We start from the raw sequence: 17,779 nt of genomic DNA on the forward strand, positions 1-17,779 counted from the left end.
TCTTAAGAACCCCCCCCCCCCCCCAGTCCCCTGCCAGCCAAGCCATACCTCTAATGAATTCCATTAAAAGGAGATTGGCTCCTTCCCTGGTCACACCAGCCCAGACTAGGGCAGTAAATCCAAGGGTGGAGAAATTATTTCAACCATCACCTACTGACCCTATTTATATTAAAGGACACGCCACCCCCAACTCCCTAGTGGTTACCACCACCCGGAAACGGGCGGGGAGTACCCCTTGCTACGGGAGAGGCACCTCCCAATAAGGAGTCAAAATTTGTATGCCTTTTGGTAAGCGAATTACCTCGCAGCTGCTTTTACCATGCGCATAGCAAACACTACTTTGCTTGCCAGTTATGAAGATGCACAGTGGAACCTTATGCAAGGTCGTCTCCAGGAGGTGCCTGAACCCGCAAGAACCAAATTACTTGCCATTGTGGCCGAGGGCAGGTAGGTCAACCAAAATGTACTAAAAATCACTGTGGATACTGCAGACACGGCAGGAAGATCCCTAGCTCAGGGCACCCTGTTCAAATGGCACGCTTGGCTCCGGAACTCTGGCTTCAAGCTGGAGACCCAAGCAGCTCTTATTAATAAACTTATTGAGGAGTCTAATCTCTTTGGTAAAGCAGTCGACGATGCTCTACAAAAAAGAGCACAAGACTCTTACTTAAGTCACTGCAACAAATCACACAAACCTCCACCCCCCAAAAGGGGAAGCGGTTCCCGCTAGTCCTTTCAAGGCCAATTCTGTTCTCCACATAACATGTACAATATGGGAAACTGGCACCCCTGCCAACTATCCACCTAGGGGTCAGCGCCGCCGGAATGGCAGAGGCACTAACTCCGGGGGAGCCACAGCCTCTGGTTAGAAATGACCTACGGATCCAGATCCCCTCCCATGTCACCCCGGTCGGGCGGTGTTTTAACATCGTTCCTTTCGGCATGGGAGGGGATTACATCAGACCAGTGGGTTCTAAAAACTATTGCCCATGGGTACTGTGTGGAATTTGCCGACCCCCACAATTCAGACCGCCCAGCGCACGACGCCTGACGTCAGACCATCTGCGAATACTAATACAAAAAGTAGAAGCACTTTTGAAAAAGGACGCCATAGAAGCCGTCCCTATTCTTCGGGTAAATGAGGGTATGTATTCAGTGTACTTCCATTTACCCAAAAAGGACCTCCCCATGCACCCTGTGTTAGACTTGCGAAGAATTTGTCAAACCTCAAAGGTTTCGTATGGTAACCCTGCAGGAAGTAATCCCACTGTTGAAACGGGGATTACATGGGAACATTCGACATGAAAGATGCATACTTTCATATTTCAATGTTGCCAGCGCACAGAAAATATCTAAGGTTCATGATAGAGGACAGGCACTAGCAATTCAAAGTACTCCCCTTCAGCATTGCCTCGGCACAAATGGTGTTTACGAAGCTCCTGGCAGTAGCAGTAGCACACCTGCGCAGACTAGCCATTCCTGTTTACCCTTACCTCGACGACTGGCTCATAACAGGGGACTCTTACGAAATGGGCCTATTGAACACTCGAAGTCAATAGACCTCCTGTTCAGTCTGGGATTCTCCATCAACGAGAAGAAATCCAGCTTAGACCCCAGCCAAGTCAAACAATTTCTAGGGGCTCTGATTCAGAGAGAGAGGCAGCCTCGTCTTCCCCTCCGAGAGGGTTCAGAACATGCTTTCTCAGATCCCTCCTTACTTGGTTCCGCATGCATCCCATGCAAGTGTGACTCAACAGCCATGGGAAGATCTGGTAGTAGTCACGCCAGCCGCCATTCTCTCTGCAGTGGTGGTCGAGGGAAAACCTCTTGAAGGGGAAGACCTTCACCACTCCTGCAGTAAAAGCAACTCTCGCGACACTCATCTCTCACTGGGTGGGGGGGGGGGCCCCCCCTCACCTCCTTCAGCAGACAGCGCATCAAGTTTGGTCCCCACAAGTAGCATCCAACCATATAAATCTGTCAGAGCTACTACCGGTATTCAAAGCACTGAATGCCTTTCAGACACAGCTACAGGGGAAGACAGTCCTGGTCCTGACAGACAGCACCACAACCATGCATTACCTCAAAAAACGAGGGGGCACACACTCTCCAGGGCTATCCAAGCTGTCCCAGAACATTTGGATGTGGGCTCTCAAATACAAGATATTCCTACTGTCCCAACACGTTCCAGGAGAACTCAGTCTTCTAGCGGACGCGCTCAGCAGAGATTTCCAACTGCCCGTAGAATACGAATGGCGCCTGCACAAAGACATCCTCTCCAATGTCATTGCAGAATGGGTCTTCCCAGAGATCGACCTGTTCGCAACTCAGGAGATCGCCCAATGCCAACACTACGCCTCCAGATACCCCCAGAACCGCTCCAAGGGGAACGGACTCTGGATGACATGGTCAGGGAAATTTGTCTACTCGGGGCACTGGGGCTTCCATACCATTAATTGCATATGTTCCCCTTGAGTCCATTTGCAAAGCGGCAACCTGGAGTTCTGTTGACACCTTTACAAAACACTATTGCCTAGACACTCATTCTAGATCTGATTCTCAGGTGGGACAAGCAGTATTAAGACATCTTTTCTCTACTGTGCCTTCTCACAACCCACCTCCAACTCCAGGTACTGCTCGCTAGTCTGTGCACTGCATGTGAGTCTAAGCAGATTAACAAGCATTAGAAGACCTGCATTACTCACCGTAATAGCATTTCTGATGATTGTATTTGCTTAGATTCACATGCTCCACCCTGCCTCCCTGCTCGGGTGGAAGGAACATAGACGTCTTAATACTTTCTCTCTTTATGTACTCACTCACCATTGCCTTGGGCTCCATCATGGCAGAAAAAATACAATCGGAGGGACCTCAGCGCGTGAGGGATTTTGGGTACACTACATGTCATGATGGGGATAGTGTTACAGACACACCTATGCCGACGTCCCCTTTCTGTCCCCAAAAAACGAGCTGCAATAATCTGTGGTTACCACTGGATGTCAGACCATATGCACAGCATGTGAATCTAAGCAGATACAATCATCAGAAATGCTATTACGGTGAGTAATGCATGTCATCTTTGACAGTCACCCACCACTCTCAGCATAGTATAGAAAAATACAAATTTCCCTCGTGCTTGATTTTCTCACTTCCTCTGACTCTCCTCCCCAGTGTCACCTCCAGCTCTTAGGCATATGCCCCTTTCTTCTCAGAGTTTCTGGCATTGACCATTCCTAGGGTCTGTTGCCATTTTGGGATAGAGCGCTGGAGCATTTGTCTCTTGCTCCGCTATATCCGGCTTGATCCCCAATATGGAGCAGCCCTCTTGAACCAAGGTAATGCAACAACGTGCTCCGTCCCACTCAAAGATAAGGCCGCTTGTACCTGATGTTCTTTTGCATGAGCTCACGAACTACCCATCATGTGCTTCCTTTTAAGCAGCGTGCTTTATACCAGGTCTTGGTGAAGTTGGATCGGGGTGCCTTGTACTGTCGGGTCCTTTTTTTTGGTGGCCCGCAGGATTGCCTTATTTTGTGAGTATACCATCAGTGCTGCCAGTACATCCCTTGCCCTTTGGTTGGGGCTCCTGTAGTCCTATGGACCCTATCAATACCCACTTCCTCTGGTCTAGTATCCCCCAGAATGGCCGCAAACAAGGATTGTACTTCATTCCAGCATATTTTTAATTCTAATATTGGATCTCCTAGACCTGTTTTCAAGGACCTCCACCTGAAGTTCCAAGTTCTGTGTGGTTCTGCTCAGGTATTCTATCGCCTTGCTGTGGTCTTCGGTGTTCGTCACCACATCCTGGAGGCCTCATTTCAAAGGATCTGTGCGTTCCCCCCCCAATTGGCCCACTTCTTTCTTCAGGTATGCAATTGCTGCATGGAGGACAGTCCCTGTGAGCTGAAACTGCTCTAGAAAGGATTTAGTAAGTGAGCCTGTGAGTGAGCTCTAAACGTCTCCCAAGCTTTGATGTAGATCCTGCCTGGTAAGTATCTCGGTCTGTGGCAGTGTAGGTGGATCCCTTGAAGTCACTTCTCCTTCGCTGGTGCGCCTCTAAGTTTAGCGTCCCCCTGGCTCCAGATGTCCGGCAGGGTTCCTGGAGGGTCCCTTTTCCAGCTTCGTTACCAGAGGCCTTTGGGTGGCCCTTCGGCATCCATCAAGCCCTTGAGTCCCGGATCCGGGATTTCCCTTGTGAGAAGGTGAAGCGTCTCTAGGTCAGGCTTTTGCCTGGATGGGCCCTACACAGTCCCTGAATGGTAGGAGTGGCCCGCCACACTATTTGTCCCCTCAGGCTGTCATTTGTTGCCCCCCCAGGTGTTAAACTGTATCACCCGCCCCTGCCTCCCCCCTCGCCCAGCCTTCAAGGCCTGCTTCCGTGCCTTTGGATCCCTTCTTCAGTGGCTGGGCTGCTCTAACTGCTCTGAAGGATGTGTGGCACTGCTCCATGCTCAGCGCAGTTCAAATCCAACTCCTCACCTGGGGGACGACCTTTGCAAAGCCTGCATTTTAGCTCCTGTGCTGGGCCGCTTGTGAATTTGGTCATTGGTTATGGAGCGCTGGACTGGTTTCTCCTGTCGACGATCACACTGATGTCTGCAGCACCCTTCCACAGGCTCCAATCATCTCCCTTGTACGATGCTTGGGCTGCTCCTCCACGCAACACCAGAGGGGGGGGATGCGATGGCATTCGTTGCACGCACCTACAATGCTCCTCTATGGCCGGCCACAGGATGGACCCTGCTCAGACCCAGTCATGGTGCTCTCCTAGCCACTAGCTGCATGTCACCCATCCGCCCCCGCACTTCCCCACCGTCCCCCCCACCCCCCAAGGCATGATCCTCCAACGTTCCATTTTAGTAGCACCTGTCCTGAGGACCTGCCTGCTGCTCCCTCTACATTGCGGGGGGCAAGCTCAAATTCCTTTTGCAGGAGCCCTAGGTAGGGCTGCCACCTAGTTATGCGCACTCAGTGGGCTCCCCATTGGGGTCGTGCCCAATCCACTGCCCGCTATCTATGGGCCACAGGCACACATCAGTTTTCCACCCCGCTGACCGTCCTCTGAGGTAGCGATCCAATACCAATTTTGATTTTATTTTTATAAGTGTTCTGGTTCAGGCAAAAGTATAAACCTTTCACTTGATACAAAAACATAACAAACAAGATCAAATGAACTTTCTCATAGAAAAGATGTTCAAACAAGTTACATAAAACAACTTGCATAAAGCATCATTACAGAAGAAACGGGGTGATTGGTTGGTTTCATCATAACTCCATTATTATTTTGTATCTGATCGAGAAAACCAGTTAAGGACAGCATCGAGTCTGACCCTGACCCTGGCCCATCATCAGGCTAGACCACACAAATTCACTGTCTATTTTCATCCCCAAATCTTTATCCCATTCTGTTTGCAGAGCCGGGAAATCGGCCATCAGATGACCCTATCTAGGCGAGCAGTTCAACCATTTCTTTCTTGAATTTTGTGATGGTGGCCCCAGATGCTCTAGTTTGCTCTGCCCCCTAGCGCTGATGGGGACGTAGCAGGTGGATTTAATAGTTATGCATATTCGGCCATTTTTCTCCATTTGGCTCTCGTCCCCAATGAGATCAATACGAACTCTTGCCTTATAACGGCATTAGGAATGGCCATAGACAGACCTAGGGTTTTCTTAAACATTATTCCCTGTATAGTATTGAGGAAATCCACCAGTTTAAAGGGACAAAGATCCAAACAGTAGAGTAAAGTAGGCTCCACAGTGGAAAGATAGTATTGTAAAAGAGGGCTCAAGGAAAAATGACAGTCTTACCCCTGACCAGGAGCTTCTAGCTCTCCTTAGAGTAAGTGTTGGTAATGTGATACCCAAGGTACAAGGTCCACTTTGACTAGGGGATTTCCCCCTACAGTCCATGTCATGGTTTTTGGGGATCTCTTGTTCGGAAAGAGAATTACCTTTGATTTCTCGCTGTTTGTTCTCTATCACATATTCAAAGAACAGTGTGAGTTTCCTCTGGAGCCCAATTGGTGTCAGGTCGAACACGACTACATTATCCGCAAAAATAATGCAGTCTAATGACACCGAGCCCAGCTTCACATGATTGGTGGTCCTCCCCCCCCCCCAGAGACACTGCGTAAATCTGCAAGATAGAGGTTGAATAGAATGGGGGCCACCACGCACCCCTGCCGCAAACCATTGTGCGTAGCAATGGGGTAGTCCAACTCACTCTGACCATGTCAGTGTGCAGCAGAGCCAACAACTGCACCAACGTTAATGGAAGATTCATATCCAGCAGTTTTTTTCCAGAGTCTTGCTCTGCAAACTGTGTCGAATGCACTAGAGAGATCGATCGATGCCATGTAGACCGTTCCTATCTTGCTGTTTTTGACCGCTGCTAAAAGATGGGAAAGAGTAAAAGCGTTCAGAGGTTCCCATACCAGTGCAGAACCCAATCTGGGACTGGGAATACAAGCCCTGGGATGTTATGTCCTTTAAGCTCTCTTAGTAGAAGGGTTCCCAAGATCTTATTGGAACAGTCCAACAAAGCTATCGGTCTAAAGTTATTCGGATTCCCCCTATGCCCATGTTTGTGTATGGGGATGATTAGGGATTCTTTCCAAGTGGCAGAGACTATGAAGGGTTTTGCTCACACAGTTGAACAAGCCTCTCAGGGGGGCGGCCCATAATTCTGGGTGTGATTTGATCAATTGCTCGGGGGCTCATGTTTGTGTGCCAGGGACTGTGGTTATGTGCTTTCGGCATGGGCGTCTTCCATAGTTCCCGCTAGTGTAACCTCCCACTAGTGCGGCCAACTTGCCTCCAAGATTCAATCTCTAAAGGACAGAACTATTTAAAGGCATTGGTCCTGGTACTTGATGAGCTCTGTCTGGTCTTAGTCTTGATATATAAAAAGCTTGAATGGATTCGGCAATGCAGGGTGACCCCTAAAGATGGGCCCTTCTGGTCTGGCAGGCCATGTTGTGCTAGTCGGCTCCACCGAGGCTCAATTTTTAAGAGAATTCAAAATTATTTGTAATATCTTTTTCGAAGTCACCAACACAGAGCTCTTTGTTTCCCCTTCTGTAGAACAGATACATATGCCAGGGGGATAGCTCGGGGGCAACGCACTCGCCTTTGAAGCAAGACGATGCGGAGCAACACAGGTTCAATCCCTGGGTCAGCGCTTAGAAACCTCTGTGTATTAAGCACGTTATAAATAACCAATTATAATTATTAAAAAGATGCCAGTCTCTCCAGGGATTATATGCCCCCCACATTTGAATGGATGTTTCCTGACTCCTGGAGCTTTCCCCAGCAGGGTAAGAGTGCATCTCGATTCCAAGAAGGCAGATGGACACCATTCCATAATCCTGTAAGGGGGAAAGCAGCCATGGTCGTAATTTGGCTCATGCAGGCCTCTTCAGCAAGTTGAGAACAGCTCTGTTTGCTTTAAGTGAGTCAATGTTACCTCTAAGCTACTACGATTTTGATAGACCACGACTGAGCGTTATATTTCTAATTGGGTATCATGATGTGCTTTAAGCTCCCGTTTCCTATCAGTATTTGGACGGTGTCAGTGCTTTAAGTGGAGTAAGAAATTGAGGGGGTGTGGCTTACATGGTGGGCGTGGTATGAAAAGTGCACAAACCATAGTATGGTGCACAAACAAATATATAAATGTAAGTATGTATATATTTGTATGCGTACCTTACTATGGTTTGTGTACTTTTCAAGCCATCTTTTATGAACATAGAAATATTTAACATATTTCTATGGTTTTTATAAAAGATGGCTTGAAACGTACCCAATTAAAGCCATCTTTCATAAAGCTTTGAGGACGGACCAAACACAAGGTGTCTTTGTCGATAAAGCTTTATAAAAAAATGCTTGAATTGTGTACTTTTCCTGCCATCTTTTATGAAAAGAAATGTTAGATTTCTATGTTCATCAAAGGTGCCTGGAAAAGTACACAATTCAAGCCATCTTTTATAAAGCTTTGCCAACGGACAAAGACACCTCGTTCTCGGTGATCTGTGCTCTGCAGAGCAGATGGATCACCGAGCTTGAGGCTTCTTTGACCCTCTGCGAACCCGGGGGTATAGGGAGCTCCGTGATCTAATCTGCAGATTAGATCACAGAACCCCCGGATTCTACGCAGGTCTGTGACATGGCAAGGGGAAACAGACCATGGCTTCCTCTTGTGACCCCTCACACAAAGGGATAACAAGGGGAAGTTAGTGACTGACAGTAGTGCCAGCCAGCGCAGCGTTGCTGAAACTGCAACTTCCAGTTTCAGCGATGCTTTGGCTGGCTGCCACTTCTGTCAGACAGCTGCCTGACTTTAAAATGGCAGGTGCATCTCCCGTTGCTGCTATGGCCGTGGCGGGATAATGTGTCCCTCCATGGTGTGGTGGGACTGAGGGAGGCCCCGGCAGGGTGCCCTGGCTCAGCCCCACTTTTTGGAGGCTGGCCCCGGCCCACTTAAAGCACTGGACGGTGTGTATTCTCTTTACCACCATTGCAAACTTCAACATTTTTCTTGACCCACTCCCTTTGAAATGAAACCTGTTTGAAACTAGTTCCTCTACACAATCTTCCGTGGCTCTGCTTCTGAAGTTCAAAGGGCCTTTGTTCTTCTCCAGTGGTTTGGAGACTTTTAAGTTTACTAGGGTAATAGTCTGGGAGCTATGCATGCTACATCCACGGGCATGGGTGCAACCAGGGTTACAGATAAGATTGTAAAGTGGGAGTATTTTATTCCCACTGTTTTGGAGTTGAGTGAAATTATTTTTAGGGCCCATGAAAGTAATTCTCATTTTCGATTAGCGTGTTTTCCAAAGGAGTGGAAATGAATGGCCACTCCTTATTATAATTATTTTTTTTAATTTGTTTTAGTTCACTGGGAACTTTCACAAATGTCACTAAAACACCAAGAATCATAACACGTTAGCATTACAGTTCACCATATTCCTCATATTACACCTAATATCTCATTTCATTAAATCACTAAAAACCACGAATACTATTTATGGTTATAAAATACCTAATAGATGCACATTTTACGAAAATACATCATTGATGGCATTCATTTTCAAATTAATAAAATTCATATTAAGAACATAAATACACACTCCACAAACACCCCTCATTCCTTGAGGCGCTTATTAAGATAGCACCACAATCGAAAGCTGGCAATGTGAACTGATTCAGTCTCTGTAGTTCCAAAAATGCAGTCTTGATCGACTCGCAACAACTAACACATTGCCCCAGTATATTCATGTAAATTGGGCCTAACCCAGTGCACTTAGTAAAAACATGCCGTGCAGTTTCCTGCAGGTGTGCTGATTTACATATGCAATATAATCTATTCTCAATGGGGATCTTGATGAAAGCATCACGTGGAAGCTCATTCGTACTAACCGAAGCATAAAGTGACGCACCGCAGGACTAGGGCATCGCAATAAATAGTGCGCCTTTAAGTAGTGTGTGTAACAAAGACAATAGGTTATAAAGATCCCCTCCTTCCCGTGATGCTCATCTGCTGGGTCCATATACCTGAACCTATGGGTTGAGCTATGTGGGAGGAGGCAGGGGCAGGCACCCCTATGCCCGCTGGTTCCTCGCTGTTGGAGCATGTTTCCTCTATCTTGGAAGTATGTACCTGTTTTTATTTGTTTTTGGGGGGAGTAGGTTGGTCCGCCACTGATCTGTATGACTGGTGCATCTCTGGTCAGTAAAGCATTCCTGTGTTGCGGCGCCTTTCTGGTAAGACCACACAAGGCGCCTTTCAGATAGCAAATAAAGGATTCATATTTAGCCTCATGGTTTGTATGCAGCTTTGCGGTAACTACAAAAATCGCTTTAGAACTGATCAATAAAAGCGAGTCTTTTAGAAAACTATAATTTTTAATTCATTAGTCTTGCCTAGTATCAATACCGAGTCCGGTGAAGCCACCCCTTAATGTTTGCAGCTGCCGGTTCTACTTTGTATCTTGAGAGCTGTACACTCGTAGGCATGTGCGTTTCAGAGGCCTGTGTGCTCTGGGTTGGTTGTTACCTCCTTGCCCTGCTGGAACTGCACGCTGCATCAGTGCACTTCTAGACTGGTATTGCTACATAAAGCGCGGGCACAAGCTTTCACCCTCAAATTGCCTGCATGTAAAAAAACTAAAATATGTGCGCACAGCCTCTTTTCCAGCAAGGGCTTACTTTTGGCGCAGTTTTCAAGTGCAGGGAAGGGGAATTTTACACGAAAAGTGAAAATAAGGTAACATTTGTACTGAAGGGCAGGTACTCACTATTCCAGTGTATTTGCTTACTGTTTAGAAGTGCTGGTGGTACGCCATTAAAAGTATTGGCTACCTTCAGAGAGGTGCCAGTACTATGTCTTTCAAATAAAAGTGCAGGTACTCGGGACCGGAAATTACCTAACCATTTTAAAGCGCTGCTGCCAGCACAACTTTATTTTGCATGTAAGCTTTCGTTCTCTATAGAGGGGAAACCCTATTATTCATAAGCACTCTTCTAAACGCCGCACTGCAAGCCTTGCTCGTCAGCTCCACACCATATTGCGAAGGAGGTGCTTTTAATTTTTGTTTGTTTAATCAAATGTTGGTCTGGTTGCATTTGCTTGATTCATTTTCTAGCTTTCACTTCATTAAATGGCTGTGCTTGCCACGCCATCCTCTAACTCCCTCCCACCCATACCGTGTCCATCCTAATGCTGCAGTATGGTTGCATATTTTATAAAGAACAATTATCAAGTCAAGTAATGAATAGGGCCACTTTATTTTGTTGCTTGATTGGCATCAACTTATCCGTGTGATTTAAAAGATTATAGAGAGATGACTATCTGAGACCAGAATCCCAGACACAGGGCAGTTTCTAGACCGTATTGTGTCCAGTGCGTGAAAAAAATGAGCCCCCGTCCTCCACATTGCTACTTTACTGCTCCCCCACACTGCACTCCCTCTCCAGATTAATGTTGTAATTGCAATTTAAATACGGTTTTATGACTTGTACATCAAATTAATAAGACGCACATACACAACAAAACTTTAAACGGGAATTCATTTTCTTTCTCATCTTTTTGTTTGTTTATGAAGGGCACTCTTCTAGATGAAGCTTCCGTAAAAGTGTCTCTTGTTGCTGTGTGAACTATATTTTTTTAAACTATCTTGCGCTGAATTGAAAGTGTAGCAGTAGCTCTTCAGTCAGTCAACACAGCGCTCAGAGGCTGCTCTGAATGCTCTGGCAGAGGAATGGAAGATGGGTGCAAAATAGTTAGGTGGTGGTAAAAACGAGGCAGTTCCTAGCCATATTAAGTAAAGTAAGGTTAGGATATAAAGAATGCCTTGAAACGACTTCAACTTCTTTCTTGACAGTATACTCCCCAGACGGCGAAACCCTGTTATTTGTAACCACTCTTCTAAACACTGCACTCCAACCCAAGCCCAGCTCGTCGGCCCCAAACCTTTAGGGGAAAACCAGAGAAGTAGGTAGGCTATAAAGTGAAGCAGTCGTATTGCCATACGATCGGCGTACCTATACAAACTATAAAGTATAACCATACATGCCAAATGGTGTGAGTGCATTGGCATTTAATGGGAAAACCTGGTCTCTGGTGAGATATCTAGAAAATGGCGTCAGTCTTTAGGCATGTGAAGTCAACAGCCACCTAATGGGGGCACTTCCTGGGCATTTGTTAATTTCTGGCAAATAGTTGTGTGCCAGATGAGTAGCTCATGTGCAACAAAGTTTTAAACTCTGATGGCACCGACAAGGTCCTTCTTCATTCTGAGGGTGGTGAATAGATTCTCATCAGTGGGTCATAAGAACACTAAGAGTTTTCGTGGTACATCTACATGAAGCTCTATAAAAAGCTCCACATGATAGTTATGATGCTAGTACAATCACATATATTAGAATGCCAAGTATGTTTTACTAGTTGCTGTTGTCTGTTAGGGAGAATTCTCATAAATGTGCTAATTCCCTTCACATTAGAGACACCCAGCAACTTTGCTGGATTTTTGAGGACTTGATTTTTTACCTGAAGAGAGTGTGAGCCTTTATTCCCACTCTCATGTGTTTTGATGTGTGTATTACACTTGTGTTCTTTGATTTCAGAGTTTTAGGATAACTCCTTGGACATCATCTTTGAGGGTGTGTTACACAGCACCCTCAGTGCAGTGACACAGGGATGTCTCTTTAGACTTTCCAATACTTTAAATACCTTCCCTGGGATAAACTATTGTTTCCAGGAGAATGTAAAGTGAAATTGACTTTACTAGTCTCCAAATTTATAGACCCAGCACACACCATCTTACAATGGAGTGCTGGAGGGGTTACATAGTATCCCCTGTGTCTAACTACTCATGTAGCAGTCAAATGCTACCCTTTCCTATTGAAAAGGCTGGTGGCAGTGGTACACAAACTAACATGATTTTTCCTGACCACGAACACCGGTAGCTAAAAATCACGGGAGCCATGTTTTTCAAGATGGCGCCTTAAGCCCCCTTTGTTTAAACAGGTCCCGGTCTTCTTTTTTCGCCGTTTCTTTTTGGAAAGGTCCTTGTAGTGTTTGTCTCTGCGCGCCAAACCAGGTTTGGTCCCTTTGTTCGTATGCCTTTGGCGGGCTTCAGGACTGAAGACTGCCTCTGGTGTCTGATTGTATGGGGTGGGTAGGAAGTGAGGGAGGTGCCCGAAACTCCCTGTGCTTGGTTTCCTAGGAGAGACCCAAATGCACTCTGGCGTGATTGGCTGGCTGACTGTCCGGCAAGGACAGCCACCCTGCTTGGTGAGTGACAGCTAGGCTGGAATGAGTGAAGAAAACTGTTTAAAAGGTGAGTCTCTTGGACTGGAAAGCAGAGTCGACCACTGGAACGAAAGAACCGAAGACGAGCTGGAAAAGGACGGCTGCTGCAACTTCTGGACCGTTGGTTTGCCGGTGAAGCCCTGCTGCAGGTCGGAATTGCCAAGTTAATCTCGACAGATGTTGGGGAGAATTCTCTGTTAAGGCTAATTTCCCAAACCTAGTGAGTCCCCCAGCAGCTTTGCTGTATTTTTGGGGTTTATTTTTTTCTCCTGCTAAGAGTGAGACTCTTTTTCTCCCACTCTTAGGCATGATTTCAGAATGTCCTTCGACTGTGAATGTGTTTTATGGGCTATGGGGTCTTTTACTCCATAGGGCTTCATGTGTTTTTGGTTTGTTACCCAGCACACCCAGTGCAGTAACACAGGGGTGTCATAGTGACCCCCAAACAGACTCCATACCCTGGGACTGACTTTTGTCTCCCAGGGCATGTAAAGTCACCATTGGCTTTACTAGTCTCAAATTGTGAACAGAACCAGTACAAACCATCATATTGTGGAAGTACTGGTAGCGGTAATTCGATTGCCCCTGGGTCTGTTTTCCAAAGGGGCACTGTCCAGTCCCCCCTTGTCGAGTTTCTGGCTGGTGGCAGTGGATACCACGCGAAATATTCTACCAGAATATTTCTTATGGGATTTTCCCATTGATTTTAGACGCACCACTTTTGGTGCAATGTTAAAGATACCGCTGGGTTATTTAATATTAATTCCCCGGTTGGGTCTTTTTGCCAGGACTCGGTTTTAAAATGGTGTTTGTGTTCGCCTCTGAAACTCTAACCCAAGTCGAGCCCTTTGTTCCACTTTTCGGCAGGCTTCTGCACAGAAGCCCTCCAAATGGTGCTGCTCTGTCTGGGGTCTACAGGATGTGTGGGAGGGGGATTAGGCACCCTGGACTGAGTTGCCTTGGCAACTCAAGTCGCACTCTTGTGTGATTGGCCCAGTGGTGAGCCGCCCGGCTCACCACTTAGCATGTGTGAGTGACAGCTAGGCTGTTGAATGGGGGTTTTTCTGCATAAAAGCAGGGCTTTGGGGGACTGGAACTTCAGAAGTCACCACAGGACCTACAGAATCCGAAGAGGGTAGAAGCTGAGCCATCTAACGACACCACCGGTGGAGCCCTGCTGTACGAACTCGCCACTTCCCCGACGACAGAGGAGATCTTCTTCCAGGAGAGTCTTCTTCCCTTTGAGCTGGTGGGACCAACCAGTTCGCCTTTTTCACCTTCCTGGACGTCTCGTGGTCGAATCGCCTGTGCAAAGCACCCCGGCGGCCGGATAGCCACGCTTCACCACTAACCGCGAATAAAAGGGTCGTACCTTTTAATCGGGAACTCTGCGGCTGGTTTCTTCCCTGGCAGTGCAACGACCACCAGCTTTCTTCCTCGTCGAGATCATCTCTTCCTCTGGTCGAAGCCACGACTTGCACCCGCTGCCAGGAACAACTGCCACTGCTGGAGCATTCTCACCATTTCAGGTACTGTGTCCCGCCTGGTCTCCCTTGCAACGGATTGTCCAAGGTGTCCTGTAAATCCTTGACCTTCCAACTGGGTTGACCTCAGACCTGCTAAACTTTGCTTTTCTGAACTGCTCCAACCTCTTTTGACATTTTCTGCAAAGACTTTGAGTACATTGCCACTGTGTGATCTTGGGCACATTCCGCCTTGCTCTCTCCAAGAGTGGGCCTGGCCTATGAACTTTCGGCTCTACAGTAGACCCTGCCTTTGTTGACTTACTGTGGTTTCAAAAGTGTTGGTGCTGTTATTTCCATACTCTGCCTTTTCTCTCCCTTTTTAACAAATTATTGGAGTGCCATCTAAGGTTACACGCTCACCTCTGTTTTGCTAATAAGTGGTGTCTTAACCTAGACTTGTCGAATAATTAACTAGGGAGGTGTATATACTTTTAGTGCCAGTGTATTTTCATAAGTGTGTGTTTAAATAATTATATACTTTTAATACCAAAGCTCTGGCCAGTGTTTGCTTGTTCTACTGTATTTTTAGCCCTATTGTGTATACTCTATATACTGCCTAACTCTTCTTGAGGGAAGTCTGACTGCTCAGCCACAGCTACCAGGTAAATCTGGGTGGTGCGGACTGCTATCAATTGGGTTTACTGCTTACTCCTGTGGTCTTAAACTTTTTGCAGTGGTCCCTAAGGGAACTGCACAGGTTTCTGCCTAACAGAGAAGCCCCTTCAGGGACAACTTCTTCCTTTTGAGTTGGTGGGACCAATCAACTCGCAAGCCACCTGAATACCATTCTCGACTGGTTAGGATTAACCAGGGAGAGGGGCACCAGCTTGTGCGCTTTAATCTACAGCTACTGGAACTGAAGGGACTCCATCTCGTTTGCTTTTTCGAAGATCCCGTGTAGTGCAGGAGTTCCCCCGACGTCCTCCCTCTTGTCCCTACGACTGAGGCTCGGGAACAGTGAGATCTGCAGTACCTGCCAGGAACCAACGTAGTCCTTTGCATTTTGTTCGTCATACTAAGGTACTGTGCCAACCCGATTGAGAGAACGCCACTCTCGCGGTGAAAGTTCATGAAGCTTTCCCAACTTACAGGCCTAATCAGCTTGTGACCCAACAAATGATTCTTTTTCACCTAAACTACTTCTGAGAAGAACTGCTCTTTCCTATCCAGAACACTAGCCCATTGACTTTGGCCTAGGCCTATTGACTTGAATTGAACTTTTCTGGTGAACTGAAACGATTTGCACTTTTTATTAAGTACATGTGATCTATTCCACTTACCTTGTGCCTTTTACTCACTTCTAAGTAACTGAACTGCCATTTGACTCCTATTTCAGGGGAGCTCAAACTGTCTAAAAACCTTGGCGTTTTTGTATTGAAGTGTATTGGTTTATAATAAGATTCCTTCTTCTAGTGAAATGTTTTCTAAATGATTGTGTAATACATTAAGTGTTTTACCAAGAAACCTTGAGTATAAGTGTCTACTTGAACCAGTGATTGAAAGACCTCTGTGTAACTTCTTGTACTGCTCACATTCACGCTTGAGATGAGCCTGGCTGCTCAGCTCGCTACCAAAAACTGTGTGGTACAGACTTCTACCAAAGGTTGGTTTGATTTACACCTGTAGTCCTAATTGTAATGCTAGGCTAATTGTGAATGGGCATAGGCTCTCAATACCTTCAGTAGCAGGAAAGAACACCTCTTCACTAGATGTATGTTAAAACAGTCGGCTTTGTCATTGTGGCTACGAATATTTTCTGCCTTTGCATCATTTTTTCACAATAAATAGCACACACACACAAACACCCAAGACAATCACCTTGCATGCAATCCCCTCAGCCATACATTTTTCCAACTCCTGTCCCTGTTGCTAAAACCTAAAGGATAGCAACAAACTTAAGGGGCATCATTACGAGGACAGCGTTAACCCGCTGGCGCTACTGGTGGTTTGCTGCTGTCCTCTTAACACCGAATCCGGCGCCTGACTTCCCGGTGTCACCGGGACATTACAAGTCCTGGCAGATCCAGAAGTCGGGTGCCGGATGGGGAGTCTCATAGGACTTCACGGGAATGGGGACTCGGAAGCACCGGCACTGTTGCTAACAGTGCCAGTGCTTCCATGACAACTCTGCCTTCCGGGGCTGTTAAGCCCGGTAGGTTAGACCTGCCTGGCGCAACTGCCTTGGCAGGCAGAGTTGTACTTTGCCGGTCCGGAAAGGGTGCAGGTAAATTGCAACCAGCACCCTTGTTTCCAGACCGGCAAACTTGGAATGAGGCCCAATGTGTATAAATATAGTTTTTCCATACTTGCATTGTTTTTGCCTCCCAGTGAACGGCATAGTTTCCCAAGGGGACTCCATGTCAGATATGGTATTTTATTTATATCGCGCTCATACACGGGTGTTTCAGTTGAGCATGTTTGCAGTCCTTGGCTTTCGTGTAACAGATGAATGCATTCTGGAAGCTGTAGTCCTGTTTCTACTGGATTGAACTACCAGAAAAGTTTTTTTCAAAAGAAACCCCAGTGGTGTTCACATGACATTCACTCATTTGATTGCGCTAAAACATCCGATAACCAATAAAATGAGCCTAGTCACCTACTAAAAGAGCACACATGAATGCCAATTCCTCCCTTCTTTTTGTGCTTTCCTTTGGCTATGTACTTTTGGTGGTCACTCCTGCTATCACTTGCCCTTTTGGTTAATCCAGCAAAAAAAAGCAGCCCTTTCAGTCCACCATAAACTCCCAATCCTTCAGTCTGGCATGGCAATGGTATGCAGAAATTAGTTTCACAAAGATGCTAATTTATTTATTTGTATTTATAATGCACCTATACATTGTGTTTCAAGGCGCAACAAGACAAGGGTGGAGGACAAAACAAAAACGATCCTACTAGTCCTTGTGACATTTGCATCGTGCAAGTGCAGTAAAGAGAAGGGCAGGGGAGGGTGGGAGTGCCGGTCAGGGCGGAAGGGCTGTGAGAAAAAGCAGTGCCAGGGGAGGCCAGATGGACAGAGCCAGGGGAAGGACGGTCCATGAGCTAAGTGTGAGGAAAGGGGTTGGAAGGGGTGCAGGCCCTGCCAGGATAGTGCAGAAGTAGGGGCCCGGAAGGGCAAGTTGGGGTCAGGGAAGACAAAGTGCAAGGGTAGACTGGATTAGGAGGACCTGGGGTCTTGTAAGACTCTGAAGGAACCAGGCAGCCAGTCAAGGTGCATACAGGGACATTAGCGGGCGAGGGGGAGAGGGGAAGAAAGAAGAGAAAAGAAAAGGTCTCAAAGCTTCCCTAACTTAAGGACATCCGGCTGAAGTCTGAGAGGGGCAGGGATGCCATTTTGGAGGGGGGAGCTTTCTTAGAAAAAAGTTTATTAAGCCATTGGCTGCATAATGGGAGCTAAATGGATATAGGCAGTGCATGCGTTTGTGTCGCTTGACTCCGTAAG

General features: G+C 46.8%; 1 protein-coding gene across 3 annotated transcripts in view; it reads left to right on the forward strand.

The window, feature by feature from the left end:
- Positions 1-17,779, forward strand: part of CNIH4 (cornichon family member 4) — a 156,862-nt gene that overhangs the window by 136,750 nt on the left and 2,333 nt on the right. The window lies entirely within an intron of this gene.

The sequence above is a fragment of the Ambystoma mexicanum genome, chromosome 4q (assembly GCF_040938575.1).
Source record: "Ambystoma mexicanum isolate Mex_15411 chromosome 4q, UKY_AmexF1_1, whole genome shotgun sequence".
NCBI classification, from domain to species: Eukaryota; Metazoa; Chordata; class Amphibia; order Caudata; family Ambystomatidae; genus Ambystoma; species Ambystoma mexicanum.